This window comes from Lepidothrix coronata, unplaced genomic scaffold (genome assembly GCF_001604755.1).
Source record: "Lepidothrix coronata isolate B3197 unplaced genomic scaffold, Lepidothrix_coronata-1.0 Scaffold24, whole genome shotgun sequence".
Lineage (NCBI taxonomy): Eukaryota > Metazoa > Chordata > Aves > Passeriformes > Pipridae > Lepidothrix > Lepidothrix coronata.
This window is the reverse complement of record NW_016690204.1, coordinates 3,981,929-4,002,222: the sequence shown is the minus strand read 5'-3', so window position 1 is coordinate 4,002,222 and position 20,294 is coordinate 3,981,929. Positions and strand designations below refer to the sequence as shown.

Sequence of the window (20,294 nt, the reverse complement as noted above, 5' to 3'; positions counted from 1 at the left end):
TTTGGAGTACTTGACGTTCTGTTTCAAATGAACAAAATTATTTTCTGGAGAACAGAGAAGCATCTGGGCCTGCAGTTTTATAGACAAAGCCTCATTCAAAAAACATCCCAGAGATTTTTTAAATAAACCCCACATATTTTATGTGCAACTGCATTAAAACACACAAATAGATACTGTATATTGGTAAAATATTTTCCTAAAACTTTCAGCAAACACTTTGTAACCATCAGTGGGCACAACTCTGCACCAAACGCAGACATGCAAAGAAACACTATTTCAGATTATGTAATATCACATAAATTTAAACTAAGAATTGCATTTGAGCTGTTCTACAAACAATAAAAGATCTGAACAAACATAGCAGCCACAATAGGCTGCATTAAGATAATTATTAGAGCTTAACTAAACATCATTAGGACATTATTTCATTCTTTGGCACAAAATCCATGTGCTGGAGCAAAACTGCTCGAGCAGCTTGAGCTGCTCCCCTTTGAGCTGGTCCTTGTTCCATGCCCTGACAGAAAAAGCATCATTTAAATGCTTTGGTGACGGTCTAACTAAGAGTAAGAACATTGTACTTCTTGAAGAGAGAAACCCACAGAAAGTCTTTCACTACCATGAGCTTCTGTTAATGGTAACATGTAATGACGAAGCCTTCAGGTTACAACTGCACTGAAATGTCCAGTGGTGCAACTCTGTGACATGAAAGCAAAGCCCTTCCAAGGCACATCTGCTTTTATGGCAAACCCAGCTCATTCCTACACTGAAGTGAGGGATGCAGACAGTAGAGTGACAGAGCATTATTTAGGGAAAGAATGCAAGTTTCTAGCTCTTTGAAAAAGAATAAACAAGCACTGCAAATATTGTACGTGCAAAGGTCATGCAAACCCTAAGCAGAAACCTCTTGCTGGTGAACCCGAAACACACACTGACTGTATTTTTGTGGAAACCTGAGGGAAAGCACAGATTCTTTACAGAGACATATGCAACCGAGGTTTTTCAGTTATTCTCAGGGGTGCAGGTACCATTTGAAGCCCCTCCCCTGTCACAGCTCCACTCACAGCCTGCACTGCTGACCTGCCTCTTTGATGCTCTCTCTGTCTTCAAAGATTCCATCTACAGAGGAGCAGATACTTCTCCATCTGGCTTTAGATCCAACAATCCCAGTGCTCAGCTTCTGGATTAATATGGAAGTGGTGAGTATTTACTCCCTGAATATTATAAGTTTTGTCCCTATTAATATGTGTTATCTGAGTGCCTTGGGCTTTGACTTCATACAGCATGAAAGTTGTAGCTCCCAGTGCGAGCTCTGCCAGATCAAATCTTAGGTCAAGCCAAATCCCTGCTCAAGAACAAGGTTTCCCCAACTGAAGAACAAGGTTTTCCCACTTATTCACCTGTAATTCTGATACAGTGAAAGTATTTTTTGATTTAGCAAAAATATAATATAACCAAAGATGTCTTTTCTTCACCAAGGGGTGGAAGAAGAGTATTAAACTACACTAGGGGGAAAAAAAAAACATAACCTTGAAAAAAATTAATTTTCGCTACATAGGAGTGGAAGAAATATGATGAGTTCAGTGGGGTTTTATATAGAAAAACAGAATGTAGCTTTCATCCCCTAATAACTGATCTCAAAAATGTATGAGATACAAATAGTGATCACAAAAAAAATCTTACTGGGACATCATTCATGTGTGTTTGCCTCTGGTTTTCAGATGTCATTTGTAACTCTTTATGCGGGTTTTCCCCTTCTAGAAAAATTCTGTTTCCAAATTTTGAGTTCTCATCTTAGAACGAACTAGAATAACTTCATTCTGCACCTTGAATTTCTCTTCATTACAATTTCTCTACATTAAAAACAATCATACCAATTCACCCCAGACACCCTTGCTGATATCCATCCATTGTATTAATGGCATGACACTTCAAGGATTCTCCAGTATCGTGCTTCCTGTTGCACAGTTTATATTTCATTGCATTGCAGAAATATAAACTGCAAAAGTAATTTCTGAAAGGCAGAAATTTGCAATTAATACAATGTAATAACTTCATTTGTGTAAGTGGCTGAAATCAGGGAGCAATCTCTCTAACAAATACTAGAAAAAACCCTGTTCTACAGAAATTATAAATGCTCAGTGGAAATTTTGCTGAGCAGTGTAAGACAGCTATTTAATCTTCTAAGCTAAAGGAAATAATAACAATTAAAAATCCCCATCAGCAATTTTCTTTCTGAAGAACATGGGTACAACATCAACTTAAAGAGATTTACTGCTCAGGGATCAGTGAAACTCAGAAGGTGCAACAGCTCAGTTGATTTTGAACATATTTAAGATCTTGTTTTTAATTCATCACTATTTATAGATTTTTACCAATTAATCCTGGTTACTTCCTAAGTCAACGTGCTGACTCAAGAAGACTTAAGAGATCCCTCTGAATTCAAGGACTGCAAGGATCATTTTCAGAATCTGGGGGTTCTCTTATACTTTATTTAAATTTATGAGGTATTATAGGAAAGGTAGAAATCAGGATTACTGCCAGACAGGACAACATATAGGGGTAATTTCTTCCTTTGCTCGTTCGTAATAAAACATTTAAATACTTTAGTTCCATGTGTTGCTTTAAAGCAGAGGGGCAGGATGACTTCTAAGGTCCTTTCCCAAGGTATTTTCTATGTAAAAGTTAGTCTTGGCTACTTGCACCTGACATTTTCACCAGGAAAAAGAAAGGACTTTAGTTTCCCTTTCATCAGCAGGGAACAGAAATACAGCAGTTAAAAGTCTTACTTGGCACACCAGGAATTCCACATAACACTGCATTAAAACTTATTCCTCTGCACTTCAGTCCAGCACCTTCACACACCACCACCATTTTCTTTCACAGTAATGCAGTGTTTTGGCTTAATTTCATGGAATCTGACAGAGAAATTCTAAATATCGTGGAGAAATACAACATGATATTTTTTTTGGTCAAATTTGTGTTCCATTTCAGGTCATTTCTAATTTAGTTGTTCCTCAAGAATGCTCTCTGCATACCCTGCAACCAATCCAGCAAAGCATTGCCCACGTAGGGCTTACATATACCCCCTAAAAATATAAGTTTGAATTCTTCCTCAGAGTATTTTTATAATTCTGCTTGAAAACATGAATTGCTTTTGTTTAAAGGTGATTCATGTCACATATTTCATTCTCAAGAGCCAACAGTTGTATTACAGCAAACATCCCCTAAACCCAGTCTGGTCATTCTTCCAGAAGGGCAAAAGGAAGGTTCCAGTGATGAAACCAGACTCCAACCCTGACATTGCAGAAGCTTAAACAGATCAAGGAAATAAACCGAAGCTGACAGGAATTTGGTAACGAAAACCAGTCAGAAATAGGGAACCCTGCTTTAGCCTGTGAAGTCATTATAATAATTTGTTTAGAAAGCAGCGAGGAAAAAATCCCCAGTAAATACTTTGGAAGCTGCTGGATCAATTTGCAAGTGCTGAAAGCACACCAGCCTTAGAGACTCAGGGACATTTGTATTAAGCAAGAGACACACAATTAAGCTGCATCTCAAGCTAAAACCCTGAGGGCTCCACATTTCATTCCAGTCAACCACTGCTGTTTTCTGGCACTATTTTCTTTGCAAATATGAGTAATGTGGGCCCTTTAGTCACTATTAAGCCGTAATCTGGGGAAATCAACCACTTCCAATAATCTTATACTCCAATTTAGGGCACTCTGAAACCACATAATGAATAATACTGTCGCCAGTTCTCTCCTCTAATGACACGTGACATATGCCTGCTATTGCTCTTTTCAAATCAAATCCAACTGGTTTGCTTTCTTTTCCAGAAAATCTGGTTTATTGTATTCATTTCAGTTTGTTTCTTCACTCATTAGAAGGAGTAAATTTCTGCTGCATAAGCAAGATATTCATTGCTAACTGCATTCAGAAAGCAGATGATTCCTTTGCAATCAAACCAAAATTATTTCTTCAAGTGAGTAACACCATGGTAGGTTACAAGTTACTCAAGACTGGAAGAAAAATCTATTTTCGTAAATTAGAAAGCTAATTAAGAGACCTTCCAACGTTCCTGCCCCTCCTGCATGGATTTTACCTGTCACTAAGCTCTGCCACTGAGGAATTTGCAAGAATTGACAGATGGAGAAAAGCTTTCAGAGATAAGCCTGTTGAATGTCAGAATAAAATCACGCCATTCATCCAGTGTTATGTCTTATCACCCTTCTGTTTTTTGTAACCACTGGAAAATTCTGTTCAGTAACACACACTGGAGCAATGTTCCATGGAATACAGCAAATTCCAACCTGTGCTGGCTATGGAAGAAAACAACCACAGGTTACAAAACAGTACTTTAAAGATCTGCAAATATTTCAAGAAGAAAAGTCTCAGAGATGAAGGTAGAAACTTTTAAAAAATTGAAAATTCAGCCTTTACCTTTCCTACAGAAGATGGATTGAAGATATACTTTACCAAAACATTGCTTTTCTGATTCTCAAGCAATCCAAGGCCATGTGAAATATAGTGTCCTTTATCAGAAACATTCCCAAATTTTTCCTCTACTTGCTCAGCAGCAGCATATCAAAGTTATAGCTAACTGTGTGGATAATTCCTGATTCCTCCCAGGCAAACACAATCAACTGCATTCTAGAAATTCCACTTAAAAGCAATTTATCTTGCAGTAATATTCAAAATACACGAGATTTCACACAAAGCTATTCTTGTAGCATAGTAAACTTCCCAGAGAAGCTGTTATTCCAGTAAAAATGGTCCTGTGCCAAGCAACTTGCAGGTGTGTGGTACATGTGCCCTTGCAGAATTTGTGTGTGTGGTGGTGGAGAGACCTGTGTGAAACTTGGGAGGAGTGTAACATAGAGCTGAATGTTAAATAAACTGTTAACATGAAATCCACATAAAAAGACAACTTTGCAGGTGACTTTTCCAAGCAACTTCTCCCCCTTACAGACACACTGACTCCTCAGGCAGCTCCTGGCTCTTTGCAGCACTAAGTGGGGATTTCCCCGTGGCAGATTTCCCCCTGTGCTACTTTTTTATTTCTTGTTCCTCATACTTCGTGATGATTCAAGAGGCAGCTTTATTTACCTCATTATGGAGATGCCTGAAACCAAGAACTATGAAATGAAATATAAGGTTGATTCATTAGCCATCTCACATTTCTAGAAACTTTTAATCAGGCTGCTATAATTATCCAAGGAGGGGTAATGGAATTAGAGATCATCATCTCATTTCTACAGGTAAGTTCTGTCACAATAAAAAAAAAAAAAAAGGAGCAAAACCAAGTAAAACACTCCAGAATAAAATTGTTAATACCCCTGGGTGACTGAATTAGCACAAAATCAGTTCTCTCAGCATTATCTTCAGGGCAGCTAACTAGTGGTAGATAAAGCACATTAACATTCATTGACATATGTATAAAATAAAAACAAGAAAACTGAAAACAGTCATACCTAAGTGACATCCATAACAGGAACCTTAAATATGCCTATATTAATATTTCATGTTGTATAAGACATGAAGTTATAGGTGGTTACCACATCTTACAGAGATCTGAATATTTTTGAACACCCTTTCTCATTCAAAAATAAAAGTTATTGAATATTTTCAGTACTTGAAAACATAACATTCACTTTATTTGTTTGCCCTTCCTTCCATCTTTGGTTTCAACTGATGCTTTATGTGAGAGACCTCAAACAATCACACCAGAAATCAACACATAACTTGTTTTGTTATTAATGCTCACAGCATTAATAGTTTAGCCAGACTTGTCTGCCTGTGGCAGCACACACAATTTCTAGTGTAAAGTACCTTCCACAGACAAAAAAAGGGTGATCTTGTCCCATCAACAGACTGCAGACTCTGGATTTAGATGTGCACAAACACATGGGAGACCAAGAACAGAAATTTGAAATTCATGTGCCCGCTTTTTCAGGGGAATGCAATATTCACATTGTAAACACTGAGATAGGAGCAAAAGTTTCAAGGATTATTCTAAGTAGAGGTACAAATTCACCAGATGTTAAAAACATGCTTTTCCAATACCAAAGGCTATGTTCTAATATTCCATATTTTCAGGGGAAAAAGTGCATTGATTGCAAAAACATTCATATAATGGTGCTATATTGTGTATATATATATATATATATATATATATATATATATATATATATAAAAATACACAATTCATATAAGTTTGCTACATGAGCAAAATAGGCTCAGGAAGGAACCCTGAGAAGCAGAGCAGGGCATCACAGGGATGGGAAGCCCAGCACACACAGGGCAGAATGAAGCCCACCACGGGCAATGAAGTGTTTCTATATGATCACAACATTCTAGAGTTCTCATCTCTCATCTTGAAGAGTTTAAACATCAATTCCTAAACCTGCAGCATGTTTTCCAGCTCATGCTAAACCACTAAAACTTCAAGTCCATAATTCTATCAGTCTACAATTAGGGCTTTCTCAGTTATATCTCTGCCATCTTCCCTTTTTTTTTAATTTATCTGCTGCCTAAATTTATAGTAGTGGTAACTCCACTATACCCAGCACACATGTAATAGTGAATTTAATAGAACATACACATGAAAAATACAATTTTGTGTAAATAGATGCCCTTTAATGTTAAAAGATATAAAGTTATATACTCATTTCACTCCTCTTACTATATACCTATGAGAAATTCATTTCCACTGAAGACACAGAACAGCCACGTCAACTTGTGTAAAACCTAATTATCTAAATTCCCATATATATGTTATTGTAAATATACTGGTTATTCCCTTAAGGACCAGATTAAGGTATGATCACTCTGCACTTACAAATTGTGGGACAGGTTCCAAAACTGTTAAAATTGTGAACGTAAGAAGTGTAATTCCTGTTTTCTCAGTGCCTGATGCACCTTCACAATTGTTGTGAAGGGAATTAGAAGGATATCAGATAAAGACTTGCAGTTTATAGAACCATAATTTGCTGACCTCAGATTGAGGAGGGAACAGGACACAATTTTTATAATAATTAGTCTCATGTAAATGAAGGAAAAACAGATAAGACAATTTCTTTTTTTTTTTTTGTTACATTCACTTGTGAAATCCCATGAGACTCCAAAGGAATGAGGTGTATTCTTGTAGGATCACTGATTTTTAAGTCAGCAGTATGTCACACTTTGCTGTACCTTCACTGTGATCAAACCCACAATTATATTTATACTTAGACACAACACCTTTTAAGAAATTTCTGGCAGTGCAGGAACATGGTTTACATTCATTCAGGTGCAAGCTGAGGTTCAGAGAACCTTTTGTAATGTTGCAATAAATTAGGAAATATTAGAAAGGCCCAAACAAAAACTACTTGAAAGAATGTACAATTCTCCTGCAGCTCAGAGCAGCAGTTATTATGAAGAGAAATCTCTCAATGATCTTAATGATCATTGCATCAGATGAATATTAGGTGGATGAGTCAGAAGATTGAATCTGAAATACTTTTAACCAAACAACAAACAAATATCATTACTGATGACCATATTAACAGAAAACCTATGAACTTAAGACTTGAAAATCAGACTAATATTCTGTCTACAAACAAGGCACCTGAGAAGTCACTCAAAAGTACTTAAATGTTTCAGAACTACAAAGTTCTTAATGTTGGGAGGCAACCCAAAGCTGTGAAGTTGAGGTCAAATGTAGCTTGAATTCTAGGGTGATCATCATCCAGGACACATAAAACCACCTCTGTCACCTTGGAGAGTGTGTGGCCACTGTGCCCCATGGCAGGGGGACAATGACAGCCTCAGGTTCAAGGGAACCAGCGGGTGTTTTTAGGGAGGGGGTTGTCTGACCACACTCAGCCCATCCCAAGGGTGGTTTAGGCTCTGGAGGAACCGCAATCATTGATCCCCAAGGGTTTCCTCTCCCCTCTCTGAGCTCTCTGACCCCTCATGGGTGACAGCTTTGGTCTGTAGTTAGACCAGGCAGGTCAGCAATCCCTGGGCTCAAAAGCTCCTGCCTTTCCTTCCTGCTTACCCCCAGTGCTGCAGGATGGAGCCGAACAGCCCTTCCCGGGACACTGCAGGGGAAGGGAAACTCCACTCTGGAAACCAAACACTTCCCAATACAGTTATCACCCAGAGCCTCTACTCTGGGAAACGGTCAGGACACAAAATAATTCTGAAATCATTCCCTTTTCCTTAACTTTCATAGAGGAATTGAACTTATTAGCATCTATCCAGAAGGATTATGGCTTTTTGCTGGGATTTTAAAGCAGGAGTTTGTTTCATTTGCTACTATTTTCTATCTTACTTGATAGCTGCATTATCCGTGTTTCCTGAGTGCTACATTTTCATCCTGCAGGGAAAAAAAAAACACAAAACACTTCTGTAGAGATCTGAGCTAGTGTCTCTTAAGTACAGTATTTAATGCAACTATGTTTAACCAAATGAATTTTTCCTTTGCTATATTTTATCCTCCTACTTCCACAACAGTTAGAAAATTATGAAGAAGAGCTTTTAAATAATGCTCTTCACTAAGTTATGTCCAAACACCATGTAATTACATGGCTAAGTGAGCAAATTCTGCTCACATTGAGAGACATTATTTATATTTACCACCAAAAAAAAAAGGAAGAAAATGGCCTAAAAATAAAGCCAAATAATATGAGTAAACATGAATACTATTCCCACAACTGTTAAGTAGCAATGCTAGAAGAGCAAAAGTCTATCTATAAAGTGAAAATAAATGACATATAACAGGTTTCACACAGGTATATATTCCATATTAAATTTTCAGTATTTGAACATATTAGACAACAGTGTAATATGTGTAATCACATGAGTAATCACATGAGCTTAGTTTCTCACGAAATTAGACTGAAACAGGAAAAAGAAATCAAGGAGTTAATTAATAAATATGATTGTTGGGTTCTGATTATTTCTAAGACTCTCTCCTACTTTTTCTTCATATTCAAACATGAATCTCAAAGGTGCAAATGTATTCTGACTCCACAAATTATTTATAGTCCTGAATGTAAGTACAGAAATATCTAAATAAGACACAAGATATTCCAGGGTAGATAAAGACAGCTGTAGCTTGCTCTGCCCTAATTTTGTTCTGTTGTACCCAGGGCATTAATAATCACTACACAGATACACAAGGAAAAACTCAGAACTAACTATAGTTTAAGAAGCAGCTAAAAAATTTGATTTCACTTTGTGAAAACTACAATATTTTCTCTCCACTCATTCACACAGAAAAGTCTGGTACAATTTTACACTTGGAATTAACTGAAGTGAACAGTACAGTAAGATAGAGGTATTTTTCCTGCCCAGTTTAAAAGCAGTCCCCACACCCAGACAGTATTTTTCAATCCAAATGAAATTTAATCTGAAATTACATATGCCTAGGGTTTTCTTCTTGCCTTATTCTGCTGTTTTCCAAGCTGTAATTACATTATGGCATCAAAAGCAATTCTGTTTTGCACAAGTATTACCATTTTTACTAAACAAAGTAGCAATGGGTATACATCATTTATTATTAGCCCTCTAAGTGTTTAACTAAATACCTCAGAAATTTTGGAAACAACCAACTATTATTTACTGACATGTTTTAATAAGTTTACAGCCCTCTGTGTTTTCTCTTCTGAGATTATTTCACTCCAGACTGGTGTAAAATTCTTGACTAAGACACAAAGCCCTGTTGTCACTCAGAGAGGTGGCTCTTCACCTTATGATTATTGGGCAGCTGCTTTCACTGGGGAATTTAAAAAAATGCAGAAACTTTGCAAGCAAATTAATGGCCTCCAGAAACCTCAGCAAAATTACACAAGGATAGATTTTGAGAAATAAAATTATACTGTAAATAAAGTGGCTTAAAAGTTAGGACAAGTTTAACAAATGTGTTCACCACCTGTACCAGGAAATCACTCTATATTTCAGCAATAGTAGTTTTCTACAGATTGCAGTCTTGAAGCATGTCTTCAAAACACCTGAATTTTATTTTCTCTGTTGGTAGGAAAATGACTATTATTTCACCATAATTCTTTTTCAAACATTTTCTAAAAAAACTGGTTGCAAGCAGCTCCCATAACTACAGGCCACATCTATCCCCTTCCCATTTGACAGACTGATTTGGATATACAGGATCACAGAACCAGCAAACTGTAAAATTAGTAGCAAAAGGAAGAAATCCCACTAGGCAAATTCTTACAAGAATTAAGCCCTTTACAGTAAAACTTCCTAAATTATTTCTATTGTTATACTACTTTTGGATTGATTACTTCATGAAGACAAAAAGAACACGATCAATTAAATTCATTCCAGGGTCACAATCTCAGTTATATTTTCTATAATCCAGTACAGTTTCAGTCCTCATATGGGAAGAACTGATCAAGGAGAGTATTTTTTAAAGTTCTAACTTTACTTAAGCATTTTTTACTTGCATCTTGTACATGCAGCCTGCTCAGCAAATCATTTCAGTAAATTTTGTGCCTCTATTTTTTTAACATCTCTATTTATGATCATAAATGCCATCAGAGAAAAAGGGGATTGAAATTACACAGTGAGGAGAAAACAGTCCCCGTTCTATATCTGAAAGATTAAATATGAATTGCTAAAAAAAAAGTGGCTTAATATTCATAGATGTTTATCTTATTACAACAAAAACACCCAGTTTATAAAATCTATCCCATGAGCCGTATGCAATTTGTATTGATTTTACTTTCCTACAATTGCTACCTTTTTACGATGATTTATAAGTAAATGAGTTAAGTATTTTAATATATTTATCTGTAAACATTTATCCAGACTACTGGCTACAGGGAAGGCCACAAAGCAGCTTTTTATGTTTTACAGTAATAAAAGACACAGAAAATGTAATCTTTTGAGTGATTCCTTAGTCACTACACTTTCATATTATTAGAGTTCAGCTGGAAAGGGCTCTGTGTGCAGCCTTAATAAACACCCTTTAAAATGAGCAAATATAACAATGCAGGTCACACATACAACACTCACCTATTCATAATGTACACTAAGAAGCTTTTAGGCTGTATCAACCACAAATATTCCAACACCAATAAAGTTTTAAAGGTCTGGTCGCCAGGAGCTGGGCTGAGGTATTTGTATGTGAGATGCACATCATTTTATCTGCCTGAGCAGATTCAAGTTCTTGGAAAACACCTTTCCATAGCCCACATTTTGATTGGGCAAAGACTAGGAAAAAAAAAAAATCTATCAAAACTTCCTTCAAGGATGTACTGATGATTTTGAATGGAAAATATTTCCTCAAATTCTCCAAGGCACGCATCTCCAAATGTTATTACCCTTTTTAAAAACTGATGTGATGTTCCCTTTTCTCCAACCACTGGGAACTTTGTATGACTTTTCAAATATCACGGACAGTAGCCCAGAACCTACTTCTGCCAATTCCCTCAGGGCCCTGGGACACATTTCTTCAGGTGCCAGGACTTGTGTAGGTTCAGGTTCCTCAGGTGGTCTCAAACCTCATCTCCTCCTGCAATGGGAGGAACTTGGATCATCGTTCTTCCTTTTCTGATCAGTGTACCCATTGAAGCCCTTCTTCCTGTTCTTCAAATTCCTTACCTAATCCAAACTCCAGCTTTCCTGATCCCATTCCTACACATGCTGGCAACATCCCTGTATTCTTCCCATGATACATTTCCTTCTTAAACTTCAGTTCCACCAGGAGGTTCTTATCCAGCTTCTCCTGCCTTCCCTGCTGATTTCTCACACATGGGAATCAAGAGCTCTTGTGCTGCAAGAAAAAAGTCTTTAAATAGCTCTGAACTCTCTTCTGTTCCTTTATCCCTGAGGGAACTTTCCCAGGGGGGGCCCATCCCGGGTTTTGAGGTTAAAAATGACCCAAACCAAACCAGTCTGTGCAATCAAGAATCCAGATGCAGCCAGTGTCATCTTGAGGGGTTCGTTCTGCTGAGCTACAGCTGAAGCCAAAGGGCTTTGGTTCATCAATTCCCAAAGTAACAGACCTTGCTGGGGCAGGAAATCCCTTCCATAAATTGGAGTTGACCAGTGCATTTGCCCAGAGCTGGTAACGTTTATTCTCATGCTCACATTTAAGCACAGAAAGAGTCACTCTAAAAGGAAGAGGTGACTAAACCCCTGATATAAGGCTTAACCAACACTTCCTATGCACATAAACTGGGATTTACTCTGTTCCCTTTTCATTTTCATCCTGGGTAGTATTCCTTGGTTAGATCTTTCCTCCTACTCAGCAGATGGAGGAATATCTTAGTGAGTTAGAACTGGTTCAACCTCAACAAAGTGACAGAGTTAAGAGACTGACAACTAAGCTACCATGTTTCCACAGAGAACTGAATTACTACTATTCATTACTTACTTTAAGCACACTGAAATTCAAAAGTTCATCATTTGAACACTTTACTAGGAGTCAGTATTATTTGTTATTGTATTCCTGCATCAGGGGCTACCACTTAAATGGCCTCATAAATGACACATACTTTAATACAAACCTGAAAGTGGACCATGAAATTGGTAAACAAAAAGCAGTCCTGAAAATGGTAAACACACTACATTTATTGCTAAGTGATCAAATTAAAACACACCCCTACAAAATAGCATGCCTTTGTTATCGGAGTAAAAATACATTTATAAATATAATGGATAATTTCACAATAATCAAGCAAACAAACAAAAAAACCCAAATTAATATTTATCATGGTCTGTTGTATCACATAATAGAGGGAACAGTTTAACTTGTAGCCAGCCCAGCAGACAACTTTACTACCTGTGAGTAAGTACAACATGGGATTCTGATCCTACAGAGATTTATGCCTTGCCTACAGATACTCACAATTTCATATCATTAATACCATTAAAAGAGAGGTGTTCAGTCCACAAAGCAGCAGACTCAGACCAGCAAAAGTACTCGGATTAAATACTTTCTGACAAGAACATTATTTTAAATTGAGATTGAAATAATTGACTTAAGTGGAGGATTTTTGCTTCCATTACTTGGCAAATCTGATTCTGCTTGATGATAAAAAAAGGGTTGGGTGGGAAGATTGACTCTGCTCTTTCCCAGATTTCATAATAAATCGCCATCCCTTGGCAATCATTTACCTGAGTCAACTTAGTATTCTCTAAGTCAGCTATGCTTTCTAGCCTTTCATAACATAAAATTAAAACAGTAGAAATTATTGATTAATGACAAGAATATCTATGGCCAGCTCCATCATTTAATCAAGAAAAAAAAATCCATACCATTAAAAAAATGGATTTGGTTCAGTGTCCATAAACGTAAAAATGTGTATGCTTTACTATTCTCTCAGGAATTTCTGTTTAACCCTCTGGTGTGTAGTGTACTCAGCATTTTTGACTGCAGTTCTAGCACGGTTTTTGTTAAACAGAATTGTCATCCTTCAAGAAGATGAAAAGTCATAAAGCATAATGCAATTCTGTACTGTCACAAAGGGGGCAATAACCAACAGTGTGAATTCAGGCAAATGACTTGCTGCTTAAATATAATTTCCTTCCAGTGAAATACATCACGAAGAAAAGAAATTCTCTTCTAAAACATCTGATAACTCAGGAGTCAAAAGGACTGATTGTATTTGCCAAGTTATAGAGATAATGCCACAAACCCCTGGCAATTACTGGCTCAGCCTGACGAAGATGAGAACTCTGCTCTAATGCTCAGGTCTGGCACGAGAAGGGGCTCAATGACACTCTTTGCCCAACACAGGGATACTTCACACGAGGGCAGAATTCAGCAGGTGAAATTAAAAAGCAGCACCAACAAGAGCCAATGAGTCAGAAACACTCCTGTGCACAATCATGTCAATAATTAGCAGGTAAACGAAAGATGAGTTCTGCTCGTGACTTTCGGTCTATAAATATGATTTTACGCTGCAACAAATTCAGAGGTGGATTTATTGATTAGGGAAAACAATTGATCCAGCTTTTGTCATTCTGTTCCACTGTTATCAACCTGAACAAACCCTGGTAACAAACATTGCTAAATGACTGACAAATATTCCAAAAAAAAAAAAAAAAGGATTCTTAAGACTGTCTTGTTACTCAGTTTACAGACACAGGATAATTACAGCTCTGTGTTTCAGATATTTGTACAAGTTAAACCAGGACTGAAAGTACATCTAAAAACCTAATAGGAATAAACATGCATGAAAGGACTCAATGAAACATTTGAAAACGAAAATAAGCCAAATAATTCTGGAATATTCACTGATTCACTGCTAAGAAATCTTTAAATGTAGTAAACATTTACATATATGCAGTTAGGGAAGCAATATAAAATATTAATTTCAAACTACATATTTTAAAATCATTAGTCACATAAAGCTACGCCATAATAAAATGTGATTGAGAAGAGCCTTTATCCCACACAAAGTCCAGATGACTCTGGGAAACATCAATAAGTGTAACTCCTATTCTTGCATGGAAAACCATTTTACTAACTCTGGTCTTGTTTGCTTGGAATGTACTTGTGAGAACCAATAAAATCTTTATTTGATTACAGTGGCAATCAATACTTTGTTTCGAACACAGGCAAACCCTTGAAATCCCAAGATTTAAAATACATCTCCCCAGAGTATCTGGTTGACAAATAGCTTTTCTCTTTTTTGGCCTTTCTCTTAAGTGTTGTGCCAATACCAGCAAATCAGAGAATAGACTGAGCTGGGAGGGACCCACAGGGATCACTGAGTCCAGGTCCTGGCTCTGCACAAGACAACCCCAACAATCACACCATGTGTCTGAGAAAGGCTGTTTCCTAGTAAAGCATACCTGACAGCATCCTCAAGACCATCCCCAAACCACATGCCACGGATAAGGAGCCTAAAAATTTTCCTGACCCAATATCTTTGCCAACATCTCCACAAAAAGTGCTTTGCTTCCTCACAGTTGCCTCCTCATTAAGGATCCCCTCACAGGAACTCAGACCAGTATCTTTATTCAAGCTGAGATCAGTTTTTGCATCCTTTTCAGGCTGTCTTGAATTTCTGCCAACACAGCAATATTTAGCCAACTAATTTAATATTACTGATTAATGCAAAAAAAGCCTATAGCTCCAAACCCTTTTCATGTATCTGGTGTTAACGCTTGACAGGAACACCAGAAGCAGTTCAACTAAAATAAAAAGGTAATGTAGACAGGCAGATATTTTCAGATATTCTCATGAGCAATTGATCTTCTAGATCAGCTCTTTAACTAGTTTTCTCTCAGAAAGTAACAGACAATAACCACACCCAGTTTGGTTCTCCTCCAGTTTAAGAAAGATGTAAAACTGGAGAAGGTCCTGCCAGTGGTTTCAGATGATGATAAAGGGACTAACACAGAGAACATGGGAGGAGAGGCAGAGGGAAAGACTTGTACAGTCTGGCAAAGAAAAGGTTAAGAGGTAACTAACAGCGGCCTACAATTACTTGAAGAGTAATTCTGAGTTGTAAGAGTTGAGAGATGACAGAGCCAAGCTCTTCTCCGCCGTGTCAACACAAAATAACCAACCAGTTTGGCAGGCTGAGCGTGGAGATGATGAAAAGCCTTGCACGGGTTCCATCTTTGGAGGTTTTCAAGGCTTTTCTAGACAAATCCATGACAGATTTAGCACTGGCATTAGTGCCACAGAGAATGAAAGATTGGACCTGATCACCTCCTGAGGTTCCACTGAGTCAATGCCGTGTGATAACCTGTAAGAACTGGGCTCCTCCAGGCACATTCACCCATCCGTTCTGGCACTGAGCAGGACTTGCTGGAGATGCCTCTTTGAAAAAGGCACAGCTTTTTAAGGATTGGGGAAGCCATTTGAAAAAATATTTGCCAGAAGAGTGTTTTAAACCACTGCAAGTGAGCCCAGATTGAATTACACTCCCTGAAGTGCAATAGGGAGTACAATTTAATCTCATTAGGTCAATAACATATTGTGCTAGTAAATTTAGTTTAATTTTTTACTCTACTCTTACCATTCTCCATTGATTATTTTCATCATTTTATCCATATAAATATGCCAGGTCACCCAGAAAACCCGATTACTGTAGTTAAAATTATCTAACAAGAAACAAACTAAGTATTTATGGTCGCAGAGAAAGAAAAACCATTAATTTTCACAGAAACTTCCAACAGTCTATCCCATAAAATATTTCCAGGAAAATCACCTAAATAAATCAGATGCATTAATTTGTAGCTGAATAAAACATCTCTGGAGGATTATTTTACCTCCTTTGAGTTTGCAAGATAGCAGGAGACCACTGGCTTTGGTTTCAAAATAATTTAGTGATGTCACTCCAGCAATAATTGCTGGAATTCAGACCCTGGGCTCCTGAACACTGAGGAGGGAGGCACTGGGATCAAAAGAGGAGAGAGGGCTCTGGAAGGTTCCAGTATCCCAATTGTTTCACTGAAGGTGCCTTCCTTGATGAGGAAGGGCAAAAAAAGAATTCCTGAGAGTCATGTGGTTTGAGAGGTGCTAACATTCATTTCCTTCACCAAATCTAAGTACTGCCAAAAAGCTCCTGGTGATCACTGCAAGATGAGATTTTTATACTAGTAAATCATTACTTTCTGCAGCCAGGAAGACTTTGCCACCATGTTTTTGTATCTTCATCCTGTTAAACCTCTTGAAAGTAGCAGGGAGGAGAGTCCTCATGGCCATGAAGCAACTGAGAAGTGCCAGCTCATGAGTGGAGAGAACATTCTGGATGGATAAATCCCAGCTTAGTTAAACACAGCCTAGCCAAGCCAATATCTTTTTACATCTCTTTTTCCTTTATGTCCACGACAGAGGATAATCCAGGAATTCAAAAGCTTAGTAGACTTACTACTGAAGACCAGGAAGAGAAACACCTCATTCATTACACGTGGTCTCTGTGGTATTGTTGATATCAAAGCAGAATATGGATTTGGTTTTTTCTCAGGACTGATAAGGAGCAAAACATTCCATTTATTATCAAATTGGATTAAGTCAGATATATGTTTTCTGATCTTCTGTCTTTCATAGCTACCAAATCCTTACTACACACTTGCCCACCAGTTTCAATTTAAGAAAAAAAAAAATTAAGATTGAAATTATGATGATAGCAAAAAGTAATTTCAAACAAACCACAGCAAAATTTAGCAAAATTAGTAGCTTAGTACCTGGCTATAAGCCATATTTAAAATAGGTATATTTTTTAAATCAAATGACATGTTTTTACATTACCTGTTCAAAATAATTAGCAACTGAAACAATGACCATATGTGGTCATTAGGATAATGATATTAAATGGAAATGCAAATTTCCACACAAAGAAACCTAAGGATCTGTGAGGAAGCAATTTAATTAGGACACATGGAACAAATGGAACTGCACCACTAAGAATTTAAACTGGAAATACTTCAAATGAGAAAAATAGCAATAATTCTGGCTTTGTAAGTTTTGGAACAGCACAGATTTATTAAGAAAGGTATTGTCACAGAACTATGAATGTTATGTTTTAAAATCTGATTTTGGTGAAGTCTATGCTCATGTATTTGTAACAAATGATATATCAGCCCTGCAGACAGTGTAACAATGCAACATATGCAGCAGCAATTGGGAAACCTGCTTCTTACAAACACCAGAAACTAATGGAGTTGATCCTTCCCCTTTTTTGAAGCATATTTACCAGTTCTCAGTCCCCCTTCCCCAGTATTGTGACCCTGCTGCCGTAAATGCAACACACTGACTGATGTCAGCCTTGGAATTTGGCTCCATGCTTCATTAGCTGGCCAACAAAGCAATTCAGGGCTGTTATTGAATCATATACCATTCTTAGTATTCTCCCTTTCTCAGTTTTATTTTCCCTGGGTGTTTTTTTTTTTTTTTCACCACCCTATTTCTCAAGAGAGAGAAAAAATGCTTTGTATCCTATTTTTAAAGCTATCCCCAGCAGCAATACTAATACTGGTGTTTTTACAGGCTGTCTTCACCCATCCACAAATTCTAATAATATCCCATAGAAGCTAATTTAAAAGTTATATTTAATTTAGGATCTTAAATGAACAGTATTGCTAAGAACAGAGAATTATTCTGTGTATTTAATTACTTTCAGTTCACTTTTCTATGTAGGTTTTCCTTCATGCTAAATAATATTTTCTCTTTTATTTTAATAAACTATCCTAAAAAATATAATATTTCCCATCAGCAGCTGAATTGATCAGGGACTGATCAGAGCTAGATAGCAACACAGTAATAACTTCCAGGGTTATAGATTTACTTCCAACGAAGCCAAGAGGAGCTTGCCATCAACTTAATGACAACATATCGAATATAATTTGGTCTTTAACATAATTACTCAAAATTATTAATTTTAGTATGCTTAGAATTAATTTTAGTATGCTTAGAAAGTACAGAAGATATTGTAAGGAATGATGAGACACCAAGGCAAACATGTAAGTGCATCACTTTGTCTATTTTTTAAAGAAGTGTCCATATACTTCATCTGTCACAACCACACATCATTCCACCAGCACTGCAACATAAATACCCACTGCTTTCATCTCATACTTTCAATGAGAAACAAACAAAAACCTTTATCAGTTACACCCCTTAATTCCAAGAAAGTATTGTATATCATTATACTTTGAATTTCCAAAGAGACAAGAACATTAGATGGCCAGACACTCATCTCCAGGAAGGAAACCTGTGCTTCCTGAATTATTTTCATATGATCCAGATGTGAAGGAAGAGTCAAGAAAAAATAAAACCTTGCACCCCATCATTAGGGGTATTTTTAGACAGAAACATGTCTCTCAGAACTCTATTTCCACTTCCATGACAGTGGAAACCATTTTATTAACATATTCATTATAGAAAGTATCATCTCCATTCTACAAATCAGGTCCTGAAACGGATCTGCTCGTTTGAAACTGTTCACACATTTCAGATTAAGTCTGCCAGAGATGATCCATTTGAAACCAAAAACAACTGCAAAACAGGTTGTCAACTTAAATTTATGTTATACACATAGAAGGGTGGCAAAAGATTCCAAAGATGCTACAGAAGCGGGTGAATCCTTAATAATTAAAACATACTTTTTACAAAGCTGTGGTTTTTACATCACAATTGATTCTCCTACAAGAGTTTCCAACAGGGTTCTCAAAAGACTAACCAGACATGTTTAGTTCTTCTTTCCAAGGTTTCCCAAGTCTTGATTTAGCCCAGTGGAAAAGGTTTGGGCCAACACCTCATCCTGGAGACATTTTCATTAGTACCCATTAATGCCAGAGTTACAGTGTTTGGGTCACAGCCCACAGACAAGAAACCCAACTGACTCTCTGTCACTGAGCCAACCTGAAGCTGTACTTTAAAACATAAAGTTTTCACTACAAATTGTGCATGTCTGATATGCCAAACAATGGTTCCTGAAATAAATGAAGCAACAACACGTGTCACGACAGCAGACACAGCAGCAGCTGTAACAATATGCTCCCAAAAAAATGCTTGCACTTTATTTTTGTAAAAAAGTCAACGCCCTTAATCCTTAGTCAGGCTCTTTTCTTTTAATTTAAAATACTATTAATGGAATTTTAATGAATAGGATTTTACACACTAGGAATTAAAATAACCCAACACATTATATCCTTTTAAAAGTATGTAATTCATTTGCAATTATATCTTATGAAATAGTAATATCTTTTAAATAACCAGTGCAAATACACAGATGGTAAACAGCAGGAGCTCCTAAAAAACACAGACCAGAGCTTAAAATGCTTGTGAAATCTTTGCTTCAACACACAGTCTTGTCAAGAACAATTCACACAGGAGCAACTGGAAACTGTGTATTCCTTAGCTCTTCTAAAATCCACCATGTCCACGGGCCAGCAGTTGGTGCCATTTATAGACATCCAACATGTTACCGTGTCCAAACATCAGGGGGTTCCTGGCACAGGTCTTTCATGGGGAATCAAGCTGCTAAAAACAGCATGATAGTATTTAAGTTAAAGCCCCCTCAGAAACTGTGGGAAAAGTAGGAGAAACACTGATATCAGTGATGTTGTTAATAACGAGACAATGTGGCAGCCACAGGACTCTGCAGGTCATTCAGTCTGTGTACGTAAAGCTGTGCCCACATTTGGTTATTCCAGTGAGTGAATTCAGTGGGATTACACACAGCACAGAATTCTGTGTTCATCCTACATGCAAGGCACTGTTAGAGACAGATGTTCTGCTTCTCCCTCCTCCTTCCCTCTCATTAAGACACTAAATCCAAGCTGAGTTGTAACTACCATCTTACAGTCACTCCTTCTAATTTATA

General features: G+C 37.2%; 1 protein-coding gene across 20 annotated transcripts in view; it reads right to left on the bottom strand.

Annotated features, from left to right (window-relative positions):
* The window catches only part of RBFOX1 (RNA binding protein, fox-1 homolog 1), a 1,165,955-nt gene that overhangs the window by 462,219 nt on the left and 683,442 nt on the right, over window positions 1–20,294 (bottom strand). Inside the window, exon 1 of one of the 20 annotated variants that reach the window (XM_017808975.1) lies at window positions 8,315–8,332. The exons of the other annotated variants lie outside the window; for them this stretch is intronic. The gene's annotated coding sequence lies outside the window, so the exon portion shown is untranslated. Of the gene's footprint in view, window positions 1–8,314; window positions 8,333–20,294 lie in introns of those variants that run through there. 20 annotated transcript variants of the gene reach the window in all.